The following is a 16435-nucleotide window of genomic DNA, read 5'->3' as shown; positions in this document are numbered from 1 at the left end:
AATAATAATATAAAGCCACAAAAATAACAATAGAGGGATTCTATGGGGCATAGTAATAACAATATGGGGACAATAGGGGCACAACAATATTAATAAGGGATACAACTACAATAGTAATGGGGTAATCACTAGTATTATAGGGACCCAACATGCCCCTCTCCTTCAAAAAAGTGTCGTCCTCAATTCTTCAGTAGTTCTGGATGCTTATGTATAAAATTCTCATCCTCCCATGTGGATTCTTCAACGGATAAGTTCTTCCACTTGATAAGATACTCCGAAATTGATCGATTTCGTAACTGTCGAGTTCTTGTCTCTGTGACTGCTTCTGGTTCCAATATAATTTTTCCTTCCTCCTCAAGTTCTAGCAATATTTTTTGAACTAGGAGCTTGTTGCCTATAACCTTCTTTAAACATGAAACATGGAAAACTAGGTGCAATCGAGAAGCTGCAGGAAGCTCCAATTTGTATGCCATAGTACCAATCTTTTGCAACACCTTGTACGGAGCATAATACTTTGGTGATAATTTATTATCCTTCTTAGCTTGCTTGAGGGACATTTTCTTATATGGTTGTAGCCGTAGGAATACTCAATCACCTACATCAAAACTTCTTTCGTTGCGATGTTGATCTACCTGTTGTTTCATTCTATTCTATGCCAACACGAGGTTATCCTTTAAGAGTTGGAGGACAAGTTGTTGATGTTCGATGTGATGTTCCACAGCTTGAACCTTAGAATTTTCTCTTAAATATGATGTGATGGATGGTGGCTGATATCCATAAAGTGCCATAAATGGGGTCATTTTTGTTGCTGTATGGAAGGAAGTGTTATACCACCATTTAACCAAAGGCAACCATTTGACCCATTGTGTCTGTTTATCAGATACAAAGCAACAAAGATATCCTTCCAAACATTTGTTTACTATCTCAGTTTGCCCATCAGATTGAGGATGATAAGATGAGCTATGAGCTAACTGAGTACCAAGACAAGAAAATAATTTTGTCCAAAAATTTCCAGTGAAAATGGGATCTCTGTCACTTACAATAATCTTTTAGTTTCCATGTAGCTTTTGAATTGTTTCCATAAATGCAATAGAAACTGTACTAGCTTTAAATGGATGTGATAATGCACAAAAGTGTGCATACTTGGTAAGTCTATCAACTACCACCATCGTGACACTCCTTCCCTCAGACTTGGGTAAACCTGTGATAAAATCCATTGAAACCTCCTCCCAACGTTGGCTTGGAATGGATAAAGGTTGTAATAGACCCAGTGTCTTAATTGTTTCAACTTTATTTTGTTGGAAAACCAGACATTCAACCACAAAATTTTGAATATCTGATTTAAGGCCCTCCCAAAAAAATTCCTTCTTAACCCTGTCGTAAGTTTTTAAAAATCCTGAGTGCCCTCTTAAGGGAGAAGTGTGCAATTCCATAAAAATCTTTTGTTTTAGCTAGGAATTATTACGGAGGTATAAGAGATATTTGTACCATAACGAATCATTTTTCCAGCTAAATGTATCAGACGTATTGGAGTCCTGTTGTAACTTTCGAATAAGTGCCCACACTTCTTCGTCATTCTTCCATTCCTCCCTTGCTTCGTTTATCCAATCTGGTTGGATAATAGAAATGGCGCACAACAATGCTTCCACATCCTCATCCTTTCTTGAGAGTGCATCTGCCACTACATTTTGCTTCCCTTTTTTGTAGATGATTTCAAAGTCATAACCCAACATTTTTGTGACCCACTTTTGTTTCTCTTCAGAGGATAATCTTTGTTCTAAAAAGTATTTAAGGCTATCATGATCCATTTTTACCTTGAAGTGTCTTCCCATTAGGTAGGGTCGCCATTTCTTAAGTGCATGGAGTATTGCCAACATTTCCTTCTCATAAATAGCTTTGTGTAAAAAATTTCCCTTGATTGGATGACTTTCTAAAGCAATGGGTCTTTTATCTTGCATTAAAACAGCCCCAATTCCATTTCCTGAAGCATTACATTCCACAATAAAGGTTTTTGTGAAGTCTAGTGTAGCTAAGACTGGTGCTTGGCACATTGCCTCTTTAAGATGCTCGAAGGCCTTCATTACTTCTGGAGTCCATGAAAATGCATCTTTCTTTAATAATGTTGTTAGAGGTGCTACTATTCTCCCATAATTCTTAACAAACTTGCGATAATACCCTGTCAACTCGAGAAATCCTTGCAGATTCTTTATGGATGTGGGGATTTTCCATTCCTTAATGGATTTAATTTTTCTAGGGTCTACCTTAACTCCTTCATGAGATACAATATGACCCAGATATTCCACCTCTTGTACTCCAAAGAAACATTTGGATCTTTTTGCATATAATTGTTTCTCCTCCAATAGTTGTAGCACCTTGTCAACATGTTCAACATGATCCTTCCAAGACTTGTTGTAGATAGTATATCATCAAAAAATACTAACACAAATTTTCTAGGGGATGGTTTGAAAATGGAACTCATCAAACCTTGAAATGTTGAAGGTGCATTGGTAAGGCCAAAAGGCATGACCAAAAATTCATAATGACCCTCATGAGTTCTAAATGTTGTTTTCAGAATGTCTTCAGTCTTCATTCTGATTTGATGATATCTTGAATGAAGATCCATCTAGGTGAAGTAAATTGATCCATGCAATTCATCCAGTAATTCATCAATGACAGGAATGGGAAACTTATCTTTAATAGTGAGCTTGTTTAGCTCCCTATAATCCAGACACATGCGCCATGATCCATCCTTCTTGTGCACCAATACTACTGGAGCAGAGAAAGAACTTTGACTCGGTTGAATTATACCAACCTCTAGCATTTCTGCAACCATACGTTCAATTTCACTCTTTCGGGCATAGGGATATCTGTACGGCCTGATGTTTAGAGGAACACTTCCTGGAATCAGATGAATAGCATGATCATGATCATGAATAGGTGGGATACCTTTGGGAGTCTCAAATACCTTGGAATGATTGTCCAAGACTTTTTGGAGATGTGGAGAAATAGATGATTCCAATGTGGAAACATCTAGCGAACATAATTGTGCAATTACACCTCTTTGTTCCTTTTTTAGAAGCTTTGTTATACCGTTAGAGCTGATTATCTTTCTCGGTTTCCCTGCAATACCCCTTAATTTAAATTCCTTTCCTTCCATAGAAAATTTCATGAAAAGTTCTTGAAAATTAAAAGCTATTGTACCCAAGGATTGTAGCCATTGGACTCCTAGTACAACATCAGCACCTCCCATTGGAATGGAAAGCATTGGGCTAGTCAATAAATATTCTCCCATAGATAGCTTGATATTATGACACTTTCCAGAGCAATTTATTGTTCCTCCATTTGAAACCATCACTTGACACTCTGGTGCTGGATATAAGAAGCAATTCAATTCTTTTGCTACCTTACAATGAATAAAATTGTGGGTACTTCCTGAATCAATCAACACTATTACCTTTTTCTTCTTGATTTGTCCTTCTATCTTGATGGTTTGAGGAGTGGTAATTCCCGCCAATGAATTACAAGATATGGTCAGATTCATTTCTTCTTTATCTAGGCTTTGTTCCTAGAGTATATCCTCTTCTTTTGACCTTTCTTGCTCCTTTTCTTCTTCCTTTTCACAATTTATGTAGAATAATTTCTTCTCAGCACACTTATGACCTTTAGTGTATTTGCTATCACAACTATAACAAAGCCCTTTTGCTCTTTTTTCTTCCAATTTCTGTGGAGTCAACCTTATAGGTTGTGGAAGACTAGGGGCAACAACACTTCCATCTTTATAGTTGTGAGTGGTATGCTTCTTGGTTGCCATAATTTTGCTTTCCATTTTTCTTGCTAACCTGAATGCCTTCTTTAATGAATCAGGTTCCCAAAGGCAAACATCATGTTGGATATTATCCTTTAAAGTTCCTATGAACACATCAATCCCATGCTCCTCTGGAATATTTTTTACCCTTATGTTCAATTTTTTGAACTTTTCAATGTGCTCCATTATTGAACCCTTTTGTTTGAGACTTATCAATAGGCTAAAAAAAGTGTTGCTTTTGTATCCTCATAATGTGCTGTCAATTCTTTTGTAAAAATTGCCCAAGTGATAATTTGTTTACAAGAGCAAAGCCATTGATACCATACAAACTGATTTGGTTCCAAATATAAAGTTGCAATACATACCTTGTTGGAAATAATACTGAGAGGGGGGGTGAATCAGTATTATCAGATCAATAATACTTTTTCAATACTCAGAAACATATACGCTACTTCAGTTAAGTGAACCAGCATGTACACGCTACTGTGTCTAAAGCAACCAGCGTATAACCAGAAATCTTATGATTCAGTTAGTTTATCTTCAGTAAATGCATCAGGACATTATTAACCATATTAAAAGTAAACAGGTGCAGTATAACAGAACAGATCATCACACAAAAGACACACACATGAACACCATGATATAAGGTGGAAACCCAATGTGGGTGAAAACCACCTGCTGCAAGTCGTCTCTATCTTTCTTTAATAAGAAACTTCAGTTTACAATCTTTTGTACTGGTGCAGCCTTATACCAGTACGCAGGCTACAACCTGTAGAAGGCTACAACCTTCTCTTGTTTTCCAAACTCTCCTGGAAGGGAGCTCCAACCCCCTTTGCTCTTGTACTAGCTAAGATACTAGTACGTAGGTGCTGGCCTACAATCTTCTTTCCTTCAGGTACCACTTTTCATCAATTTTCAGACTGGATACTCCTGAAGCACAACATTACAATCTGAAGACCACGATTCATTTCATAACAAATCATTGAAGCACAAAACAACCAATACTAGCATCATCAATCTTTGAATCACTGAACCACTGAAACCCTGTCAACACCCAGTCACCAGAACACAGAGCAGACTACAGAACTCTGCAATAACAGTCAGACCCAACTGCAACCCCAAAAATTAAGCTTCAAAAGATATACGCTACTTCAATGAAACCAACCCGCGCATACACGCTCTTTTACCAAAGACAACTTGCGTACAGATCTAAAAATAATTTTTCATAACTTGCAGCTGTACCAGACATCAGTCATACCCAGAACATAACATTGCGTCAGTATGCAGATCTAAAAAATATGCGTAATCAACAATATACCGATAGTTCCTTTCCAACCGTTTGATCCCGATCTATTCTTAGATCTAGTCTTCCATCAATCCGGTGTGATCTCTCCTTAGCTTAGATCAAGCAACCCAGAACCTGCATACTAGATCTCTTTTTTTTATCAGATATTCAAGACTTTTTTAGTGCACTTGCCTAATGATCTTCTTCTCCTTATATAGCCTTAGGCCCTTCTCAATACCACAGTCCAAAACCATAGTAATACAATACCATCAACTTCAAAACTCGGGATCAACACGACTGTCGAGATACTTTGGTCCAAAAACATAGGCTCAAGTACCGAGGACTAACTACCACGGACCAAGGGAAGCTTCTCGACATGTACGCTCTTTTCTGTTCATGAAACTGCGTGTATACGCGACTTCGTATATAGCGAGCCTGCGTATCCGCGACTTAGTATATAGCGTACCGGCGTGTATACGCAACTTGGGCTTAATGAACCTGCGTATATGAAATTTCTCTTCATTCTTGTAGTCTGGACTGAGATCTGTCATCAAAGAGAGTTGCCATCAAGGACAACACCTGTACCGTAGCGCCATACCTGTGCCAAAATGCCAACAATCTCCCCCTTTGGACTTGATGGCAACCCCAAGATCCTTAGAATCATTCTCCCCCTTTGTCATCAAGGGCAAAGGGCTGTGCTCCCCCTGAGAACATGCTGATATCTCTGCTTTGCTGTGCTGAACATGCTCCCCCTGACTGTAGGCAAGATCTGCAAGAGATGTTCTTCAAAAAGAACCAAGACTTATACATCATAAAGGACCTTCCTATCACCAAAAGACTCAATACATACATCCATACTCCCCAACCAAGAGGGGATACATCAGAAATTTACATATAACAACCAATTACATTACATCATTCATCCCAGGCATAGTGGGGAAACCAACATAGGCCGTTACATGACCTTGACATCATAAAAGAGATATCACAAAAGAGATACATGACATAGAGACGAAAAATCTAGACCAAGACTTATGAAAGTCACCAGCAGCATCTGATAATCATCTTCTTCGATCAGCAACCAAGATTTCCTTCTGAGCTCCTTTTCCTGAAACCAACAACAGTTGTGAACTAGAACCAAAATCATCTAAATGCCAACAATGCTTTATTAGACTTTAAGCTGCTCCCCCTGAAACTGTGCTTGCTGCTCCCCCTGAAACTGTGCCTGAAGGACTCTGTCATACCCATCTCAGACATTCTTCAACCAGAATCTGCCCTTGCTGTTCAGAACTCCATATACGCGACTTAACCTGCATAAATCAGCGTATGTACGTGGATATCCCTTACACAACTCGCGTATACCAACAGACAAGCTTCAACAGCAGGATGAAGCATCAACTACTCCCAGCTTTTTTCTGAGATATTCAAAAGTCTCCCTGGGCAGTGGTTTTGTGAGAATATCAGCAACTTGTTCTTTAGAAGAAACATACTCCAACTTGACCTTTTGTTCAAGCACTTGTTCCCGGAGGAAGTGATACTTGATTGGTATGTGCTTGGTCTTTGAATGCATGACTGGATTCTTTGAAATGCTGATTGCACTTGTATTATCACATAAGATAGAGACTGGTGGAGTGCAAGTGATTTGAAAATCCTGCAAGGTCTGCATCATCCAAAGAAGTTGTGTGCAACAAGATGCCGTAGCCACATATTCTGCTTCAGCTGTAGATAAAGCAATCGAACTTTGTTTCTTGCTGAACCAAGATACTAATCTGGAACCCATGAAGAAAGCACCACCACTTGTGCTTTTCCTATCATCCACACTTCCGGCCCAATCTGCATCTGTTTAAGCATGAAGAGTGAGATCTGTATCTCTAGGATACCATAAGCCATAGTTTTGAGTCCCTTGAAGATACTTGAAGATTCTTTTGACTGCCTGAAGATGAGTTTCCTTTGGGTTGGCTTGAAATCTTCCAACAATTCCTACTGCATGCATAATATCTGGTCGGGTACCTGTCAAATAAAGCAAACTCCCAATCATGGATCTATAAGTTGGTTGGTGAACTGCTGCTGATTCATCATTTGCACTGAGGCTGCATCCTGTAACCATGGGGGTACAAACTGGCTTTGAATCTTCCATGCCATACTTCTTCAAGATCTGCTTGAGGTACTTGGTTTGAGACAAGAAAATACCTTCTTCATTTTGTTGGATTTGCAATCCAAGGAAGTATGTCAATTCTCCAAGTAATGACATTTCAAATTCTTTCTGCATAACCAAGGCAAAGTTTTGACTCATAGCCTCTTCATTGCTGCCAAAGATAATATCATCTACATACACAACAAGTATTAGCAATCTGTTATTTTCAACTTTCATATAGAGATTGCTATCTGCTGATCCTTTTGAAAAACCTTGTTGGTGAAGATATTTGTCCAAACAATAGTACCGAGCCCTTGGAGCTTGTTTGAGACCATAGAGAGCCTTTTTCAATCTGCATACAAGGTTTGGATCATTCCCAAGAATGAAACCATCTGGCTGCTCAATATATACTTCTTCTTCTAAGTCTCCATTCAGAAAGGCTGATTTCACGTCCATTTGAAATACCTTGAAGTTTTGAAAGCTTGAGAGAGCAAGGAACATTCGGATGGCCTCAAGTCTTGCAACAGGAGAAAAGGTCTCTTCAAAATCTATTCCTTCTTGCTGCACATATCCTTTACAAACAAGTCTGGCCTTGTTTCTAATTACTTCTCCATTTTTATTCAATTTATTTTTGAAGACCCATTTTGTCCCTATGACATTCTTATCTTTTGGTCTAGGAACCAATTCCCAAGTGTTATTCTTTTCGATCTGCTCAAGTTCTTCATCCATTGCTTTGACCCAACATTCATCTTTGCATGCCTCTTTCACATTTTGTGGTTCAGTGGAAGAGAGTAATGCCAAATAGCTTGAAGCTTCTACAATTGTTCTTCTTGTTTGTACTCCTGCTTCTTTCTGCCCCACAATCTGAGATTCTGGATGATTCTTCTGAACATATCTGGATGGAGTCTTCTCTTCTATTCTTGTCTGCTCCTCTGGTTCTTCTTGAGTTTCTTCTTCTTCTTGAGGTTCTTCTTCATCATTCTGTCTTTGAGGGTAGCCTTCATCTTCTTCGATGTCTTCATGATGAACTTGCCTAGGAATGTATCCCTTCTCATCAACCACAACATCAATACTGTCAACAATTCTGCCAAGTCTTTTATTGTAGCACTTGTATGCTTTGCTATGTGGAGAATAACCAAGAAGAATGCCTTCATCTGCTCTTGGTTCAAGTTTGCCAAGTTGTTCATCAGTATTCTTAATATAACATTTGCTCCCAAAGATTTTGAAGTGCTTCACCGAAGGAGTCTTACCACACCAGAGCTCATGAGGAGTTTGAGTGCTGTTTACTCAGACATTTGTTTTGTTGAGAATAATAACCGCAGCATGTGCAGCTTCACCCCAGAAAGTTGCGGGAGTACCTGACTCATCAAGCATAGCACGAGCCATTTGTTGGATTGTTCTGTTCATTCGTTCCACAACTCCATTTTGCTGAGGAGTTCTAGCTGTAGAGAATTCTCTTCTTATCCCACGTTCTTCACAGAAATCGAAAAATTCATTCGAGGTAAACTCCCCACCTCTGTCAGATCTGAGGCACTTAATTTTGTGTCCTGATTCATTTTCAGCCAAGGCTTTGAAGGATTTGAATTTTTCGAATGCTTCATCTTTGTGCTTCATAAGTCCTAACCAGACAAACCTGGAGAAATCGTCAATGAATAATATCAAATATTCTTCTCCTCGAGGTGTTCTTTTTCTGAATGGACCACATGTATCTGTATGTACTAGCTCAAGAGGCATGCTAGCTGATCCTTCCTTCTCAGGAAAATTAGTTCTGGTTTGCTTTCCAAACTGACATGATTTGCATATGGTGTTGTCTGGAATTTTGATATCTGGAAGGTCACGAACTGCCTGATATTTGCATGCTTTCCTTATTTGTGGAAAGCTTAGATGCCCCAACCTCCGATGCCATAGCCATTGTTCATCATTCTTGCTCAAATAGCATTGTTGTTGTCTTTCTTCAAATATGTATAGATTATTTGGAGTCCTTCTTCCTTTGATCACTGTTTCACCTGTATCAAGATCATGAACACAACATCCATTTGATCTAAATATTACCTCTGTTCCTTGATCGCACATCTGACTGACACTCAGAAGATTATGCTTCAATCCATCAACATACAAAACATTTCCAGCTTTGACCTTCTCTTTCAACGGAGCAACGCCTTTTCCTTTTATGGCTGCAGAGATATCGTTTCCAAAGGAAACTTTCTTTCCCTTTTCTAATGCGGTATATGATTCAAGTTTTTCTTTGTCCCCTGTCATATGCTTCGAACATCCGCTGTCAATGTACCATAGACTTTCTTGACCTTCTGCATAAAAGGCTATCCCACATCTTTCTGGTTGTGGTTCCTTTATTCTCCATGTTCTGACATTTGAGGTTTGTTCCTTCTGAGTTGTCTTCCAGAACCTGCTCCTGCATTCAGAGTCTTCATGACCAAAGTTATTACAAATAGAGCATTCAACTTCATTTTCAAGAACCGAAAAGTTGTTATAAGTCCTTTTCATGGTTCTAGTCATACTTCTTTGCTTTTGAGCTTCTCTAGTCATGATTGTCTTGTAGGCAACACATTGAGCTGCTTTGTGACCGAAGTTATGGCAAGAAAAACATTGGCCATTAAAGAAATTTCTGCGATAATCAGATCTATCATCCAACCGATTGTAGCTTCTATTGACATCCATTCTTGGGGCAAATTGGGAAGATTTTACCTGTGGTTGATTGTAGCTTCTGTTTGTCCTTAAGGCAGCTTGTCCCCGAATTTCTTGACAGTCTTTATTTGTTCTTGAGGTAAACTGTCCCTGATTCACCTGATGACTTTTATTTGGTCTTTGCTCGCTCCTCCTTGCTGCATCAAGATAACTTTTAGAGGTAGAAGCTTGAGATGTTTCTCCATTATATCCCAGACCTGTCTTGATCAGAGGAGAACGCTGCACATTGATAATCTCATCCAAGGTTTCAGATCCTTTAACAAATTTAAGATTAATCGCTTTTGTTTTCTCAATCTCCTTTCTAAGACAAACAATCTCACATTCCAATTTTTCAAGATGTTTTTCTTTTTCCGCCAGTTGACATTGTAGAGAATCAATAATAACATTTTTCTCTTCTAAGCAAACTTTGAGATTATTCATTTCTTCATAAAAGCCTTCTACATCTATAGCATCCATGTAGTCATCATCTTCAAAAGCCATTAAAAGTTTATATCTATTACCCTGTTCATCTTCGTCACTATTTGAAAGACCATCACTATCTTCATGAGTGTAATAGCTTTTCTTCTTTTCATTCTGTTTCTTGTTCCATTTAACAGGTTCCTTTCCCTTGTCATTCTTATCTTTGTGAGGGCATTTGGCAACATAATGACCTACTCTTCCACAAGCAAAGCATTTAAAAGGTAACTTACCTCTGAACCTTCCAGAACCCCTTTGAAGATTTCTGACAAAATTTGATTCTTCTTCTTCATCTTCTGGCATGTGACTTGCTTCATAATAATCTTCTTTGCCTGAAGCCTTGAAAGCAGCTTCTCTTCTGTCTGATGGACCTCCTTTTCTCATTTCATAAGCAGTTAGAATTCCGTGAAGCTGAGACATAGTAAGAATTCGTAGATTTTCCTTTTCTTCTATTGCAGACACTTTAGATTCAAATTTGGGGGACAATGATCTTAGAACCTTTTCAACCACAATAGCCTCTTTTATTTCTTCACCCAAATTTTTCATGCAATTAACAATCTCATCTACCCTAAGGAAATAGTTAGCCACACTTTCATCATTATACATTCTGAGAGTCTCATACTTAATCCTGAGAGTTTGAAGTTTAGCACGCTTTACCTGTTCATCTCCTTCATAGCTCGTGACAATTTTGTCCCATATTTCTTTTGCGGATTTATAGTGCATTACCTTCATGAATTCCGATTGGGATATACATCCTAATAGAGTACTGACTGCTTTCGCATTTGTTTCATATTTCTTCTTCTCGGCTGGATCTGTAGGAGTAGCTGCAGGAAAAGTGTAGCCTGTCTCTACGATGTCCCAAACTTCTGTACCAAGAGATTGAAGATAGGGAGTAACTCTTACCTTCCAATAATTGAAGTTTGTCCCATCAAAAACTGGTGGCCTGATTGATGCTTCTCTCTCGTAGTTGCTCATGATGAACGATCTACCTTCAAGCGATCAAGCTTCTCTGAAGGACCTGCTCTAATACCAATTATTGGAAATAATACTGAGAGGGGGGGTGAATCAGTATTATCAGATCAATAATACTTTTTCAATACTCAGAAACATATACGCTACTTCAGTTAAGTGAACCAGCGTGTACACGCTATTGTGTCTAAAGAAACCAGCGTATAACCAGAAATCTTATGATTCAGTTAGTTTATCATCAGTAAATGCATGAGGACATTATTAACCATATTAAAAGTAAACAGGTGCAGTATAACAGAACAGATCATCACACAAAAGACACACACATGAACACCATGATATAAGGTGGAAACCCAATGTGGGTGAAAACCACCTGCTGCAAGTCGTCTCTATCTTTCTTTAATAAGAAACTTCAGTTTACAATCTTTTGTACTGGTGCAGCCTTATACCAGTACGCAGGCTACAACCTGTAGAAGGCTACAACCTTCTCTCGTTTTCCAAACTCTCCTGGAAGGGAGCTCCAACCCCCTTTGCTCTTGTACTAGCTAAGATACTAGTACGTAGGTGCTGGCCTACAATCTTCTTTCTTTCAGGTACCACTTTTCATCAATTTTCAGACTGGATACTCCTGAAGCACAACATTACAATCTGAAGACCACGATTCATTTCATAACAAATCATTGAAGCACAAAACAACCAATACTAGCATCATCAATCATTGAATCACTGAACCACTGAAACCCTATCAACACCCAGTCACCAGAACACAGAGCAGACTACAAAACTCTGCAATAACAGTTAGACCCAACTGCAACCCCAAAAATTAAGCTTCAAAAGATATACACTACTTCAATGAAACCAACCCGCGTATACACGCGCTTTTACCAAAGACAACCTGCGTACAGATCTAAAAATAATTTTTCATAACTTGCAGTTGTACCAGACATCAGTCATACCCAGAACATAACATTGCGTCAGTATGCAGATCTAAAAAATATGCGTAATCAACCATATACTGATAGTTCCTTTCCAACCGTTTGATCCCGATCTATTCTTAGATCTAGTCTTCCATCAATCCGGTGTGATCTCTCCTTAGCTTAGATCAAGCAACCCAGAACCTGCATACTAGATCTCTTTTTTTTTATCAGATATTCAAGACTTTTTCAGTGCACTTGCCTAATGATCTTCTTCTCCTTATATAGCCTTAGGCCCTTCTCAATACCACGGTCCAAAACCATAGTAATACAATACCATCAACCTCAAAACTCGGGATCAACACGACTGTCGAGATACTTTGGTCCAAAAACATAGGCTCAAGTACCGAGGACTAACTACCACGGACCAAGGGAAGCTTCTCGACATGTACGCTCTTTTCTGTTCATGAAACTGCGTGTATACGCGACTTCATATATAGCGAGCCTGCGTATCCGCGACTTAGTATATAGCGTACCGGTGTGTATACGCAACTTGGGCTTAATGAACCTGCGTATATGAAATTTCTCTTCATTCTTGTAGTCTGGACTGAGATCTGTCATCAAAGAGAGTTGCCATCAAGGACAACACCTGTACCGTAGCGCCATACCTGTGCCAAAATGCCAACAATTTGTGTGTTTTGCACATTATTGAGATCGAAAAATCTGTAATATCCATGTTGCGGGATCCTTGCCATCAAACTTCCTCATATCAATTTTTTATAATATGGTGGGTCTTCGATCCAACATTAGAGTCTATGGAATCATGGTTAACATTTCTTTTGTTCCCATCATGAGTTTCCTTTACTACCCTTTCACCATTAGTGACCATTTCTTGTGGCAACTTATTCATATTTATCTTCAATTCTTCCATCTTATCATCCATGCCATCAATTTTAGAATCCATGCCATTCATCTTAGCTTCCATGCCATCCATCTTAGCTTCTACGCCTTTCTTTAAACAATCCATCTTAGCTTCTACACCTTTCTTTAAACCATCCATCTTAGCTTCTACATCTTTCCTTAAACCATCCATCTTAGGTTTTGTTGCTTTTTGTGCAAGTGACACTTGTTGCACTTGGTCTCATAATTTTGATATATCATGTTGTATTTATTCCTCTTCTTCATGAGTCATGCTAGAGCTTTCAGGTTGCTTACTAGGTGTTTGCATTTTCTTTCCTCGGGGCATCAATTACCGATTCAAACTAATTTTTCAAACCAAGCTTATGCAAAAATTAAAAAAAAAACTACACAACTTTTTTCACTTTGTAGAAGCTTGATATTGAATCTGATGTATCTCTGCAATTTTGACTCATCCAGTTCCAAAATTGTGACCTGTAGTAGCCCTCTGTGTCCTCTTTCCAATTCCACTAGTCTGTTCCAAATTGGATTCTCCAAGGAAGAGTTATGCACAATCTCCCAAGATGACCTGATTATAGACTAGTTTAGTAGAGCGAACTTGTACGATGTGCCACAAGTCACTATTTCGACCTTTGGATCTGAAAATGATATAAAAGAAACTACACTCTGTTCTCTTTCTGTACCTTCTTATGAAATTTCAATCCGATGCTCAGAGAGAAAGTTATGATGATTTTTCCCAGGTCACCTGTTTGGAATGTAATTCAGGAGTCTGCAAAAAGACCAATTTCCTCCGATCATATCTTCGCAAATATAGTGCGAAAAGCTCTGAAATTTGGACCCAAGATTTAGCGCGATTTCCTCTCAAATGGGTTTTTTTTTTTAGCTTCTAAAACATCACAGAAAACAAGTTATAGCGAAAATACCACGATGACCTGTTTGGAGTAGCGAAACCCTAGAATCTAAAGCTCTGATACCAAATGTTATGAAACCAACTCACAAAAAGATAGAAAAGAGAGATCAACGCCTTAGAATTCAGCCTCTTCGAGGGGGCAACCTCCTTTACATTACACAAATGAGCAATTCTTGGATGCTTCAAATGACAAAAACTCCTTTCTATATATAGGAGTCTAAGGAGTCACAATATAACCCAGCCGACCTAACAATAGTAATATAAAGCCACAAAAATAACAATAGAGGGATTCTATGGGGCATAGTAATAAAAATATGGGGAAAATAGGGGCACAACAATATTAATAAGGAATACAACTACAATAGTAATGGGGTAATCACTAATATTATAGGGACCCAACAGATTTAGTTGACTTTACCATTTAGTTGTTGTCAAATACTCAATTATTCTTAAAGTCAACCACCCCGTGCTAAATAACTCAAATGTATTTAATCCCTTAACTAATTATCCCTTTTTTGATTATTTTTAGTTGGTTGATGCTTCAGTTGACTACGTCTAGAAGGTCCATAGGTTCCAATAAGACATAGGGTTATGACACCATGTCATTAGCACAATGTTCTATAGGTATAGGAGGTGAAATTGCACCTTTAGGACAAAGACCCCCCATAACCTCATCTTCATGAAGCCCAAACACACCATGTATCTTAAAAAATTTAGCTTCAGAGAAAGCCTTCATAAATATTAACAATTCAATATTTATCCTAAAATATAAAATGGTGAGAACCTTCTCTTATATCAATTTTCTCAAGCAATGAGAATAATTTTAACATTCTTCATCTCAATGTGTGAAACAAGGTTGTCAACAACCTAAATTGCAATTTGATTGTCACAATAAATAGAATTTTAGATCTTAATAGGAAATGAAACCTATTCTAGGAGTTGAAAAATCCAAACTTCCTCTGTTCCTACATTAATCGACCCATGATATTAAACTTCTATAATCAATAGAGAGATGGATCTTGTTTCCTTCTAGATGAAATCATGGCTCTATCACTAAGGTGAAACACATAGGTAGAAGTAGATTTTTTATCATCATCTTTACCTTCCCAGTCAAAGTCAATGACGACAAATGACAAATATGTACATTTACTATATCTAATGCCATAATGAGAGGCACCCTTAATGTAACAAAAGTTTCCTTTTGCAACTTTCCAATAGCTTTCATATGGATCTTTGCACAAACCAGCAAACCACACTAACAAAAAAAGGAATATCATGTTGATAACGAGTTAAATAAATAAGGCTTCCAACTAGTTAACAATAAATAGTAGTATTGAATTTTTGGGTTTGAATTCTTTAATCAACTTGACACATGATTGAAAACATTTAACACATTCCTTACAATCATCCATATTAAGGTATTTCAACAAGTCCAATGTGTATCTTAATTAAGACATAAAAGTTCCATTAGATAATGGTAGAACTCAAAGACGAAGAAAGAAATGCAAAAGACCAAGGTTGGTCATCTCAAAGGTGTTAGTAAGTCAATTCTTCAATTGAAGAAATTGTTCAACATTATTACATTTGTTAATTAAGTCATCAACATATACAAAAAAACCAACATATATCCATTGCAATGTAATACATAAATATTATGATCAAATTCATAATGTTGAACCCAGGATTGGGAAAGACACAATCAATATTAGAATATCAAGGACGAGGGGACTCCTTCAAACCATATAATGAATATTTTAGTCAATAGACAATACTTGAATTTGTCATAATAGCAGGGGTTTCTCCATGTATATTTATTCAAATATCTCAACATGATGTAAGGAAATCTTGACATCCATCTGATGGATTTTCCATCCAAAATGTGAAGCAAGAGATAGGATTAGTCCAAAAAAATTATGATTGCGATAGGGGAAAGGTTTTGGTGTAGTTAATTCCTTTTTGTTGTGAAAATCCTTTGTAACTAAACAAGCTTTTTGATGCTCAAAAACACATTTACAAGTTAATTTGGTCTTGTATATACATCAACAGTTCATGAAATTCTTCACTTGTGGTTAAGGAAATAAGTCCCATGTGTGGTTGTTTAATTGATTTCGTCTTGGATAACATGTTCCCATTCAAGTCATGCTTGTGCATTGGCATAGGATTTTGGGTCATAGCTCTCATGAACATGAGCCATTAATAGAACAATGGAATGTTGCTTTGAACTACAAGTTTATCAACATGAGAAAAATCTCCAACATTAGGTCTAATGGATTCAATTGTTTTAGTATCCCATCAAGGGAAACAACAAGTCAACGGACTAACATTTGTTTATTTCCAATTA

This window comes from Pinus tabuliformis, chromosome 9, assembly GCF_031772625.1.
Source record: "Pinus tabuliformis cultivar Carrire ecotype Pingquan chromosome 9, CPIR1, whole genome shotgun sequence".
In the NCBI taxonomy this organism is placed as follows: domain Eukaryota; kingdom Viridiplantae; phylum Streptophyta; class Pinopsida; order Pinales; family Pinaceae; genus Pinus; species Pinus tabuliformis.
Note: the sequence above shows the minus strand (reverse complement) of the source record.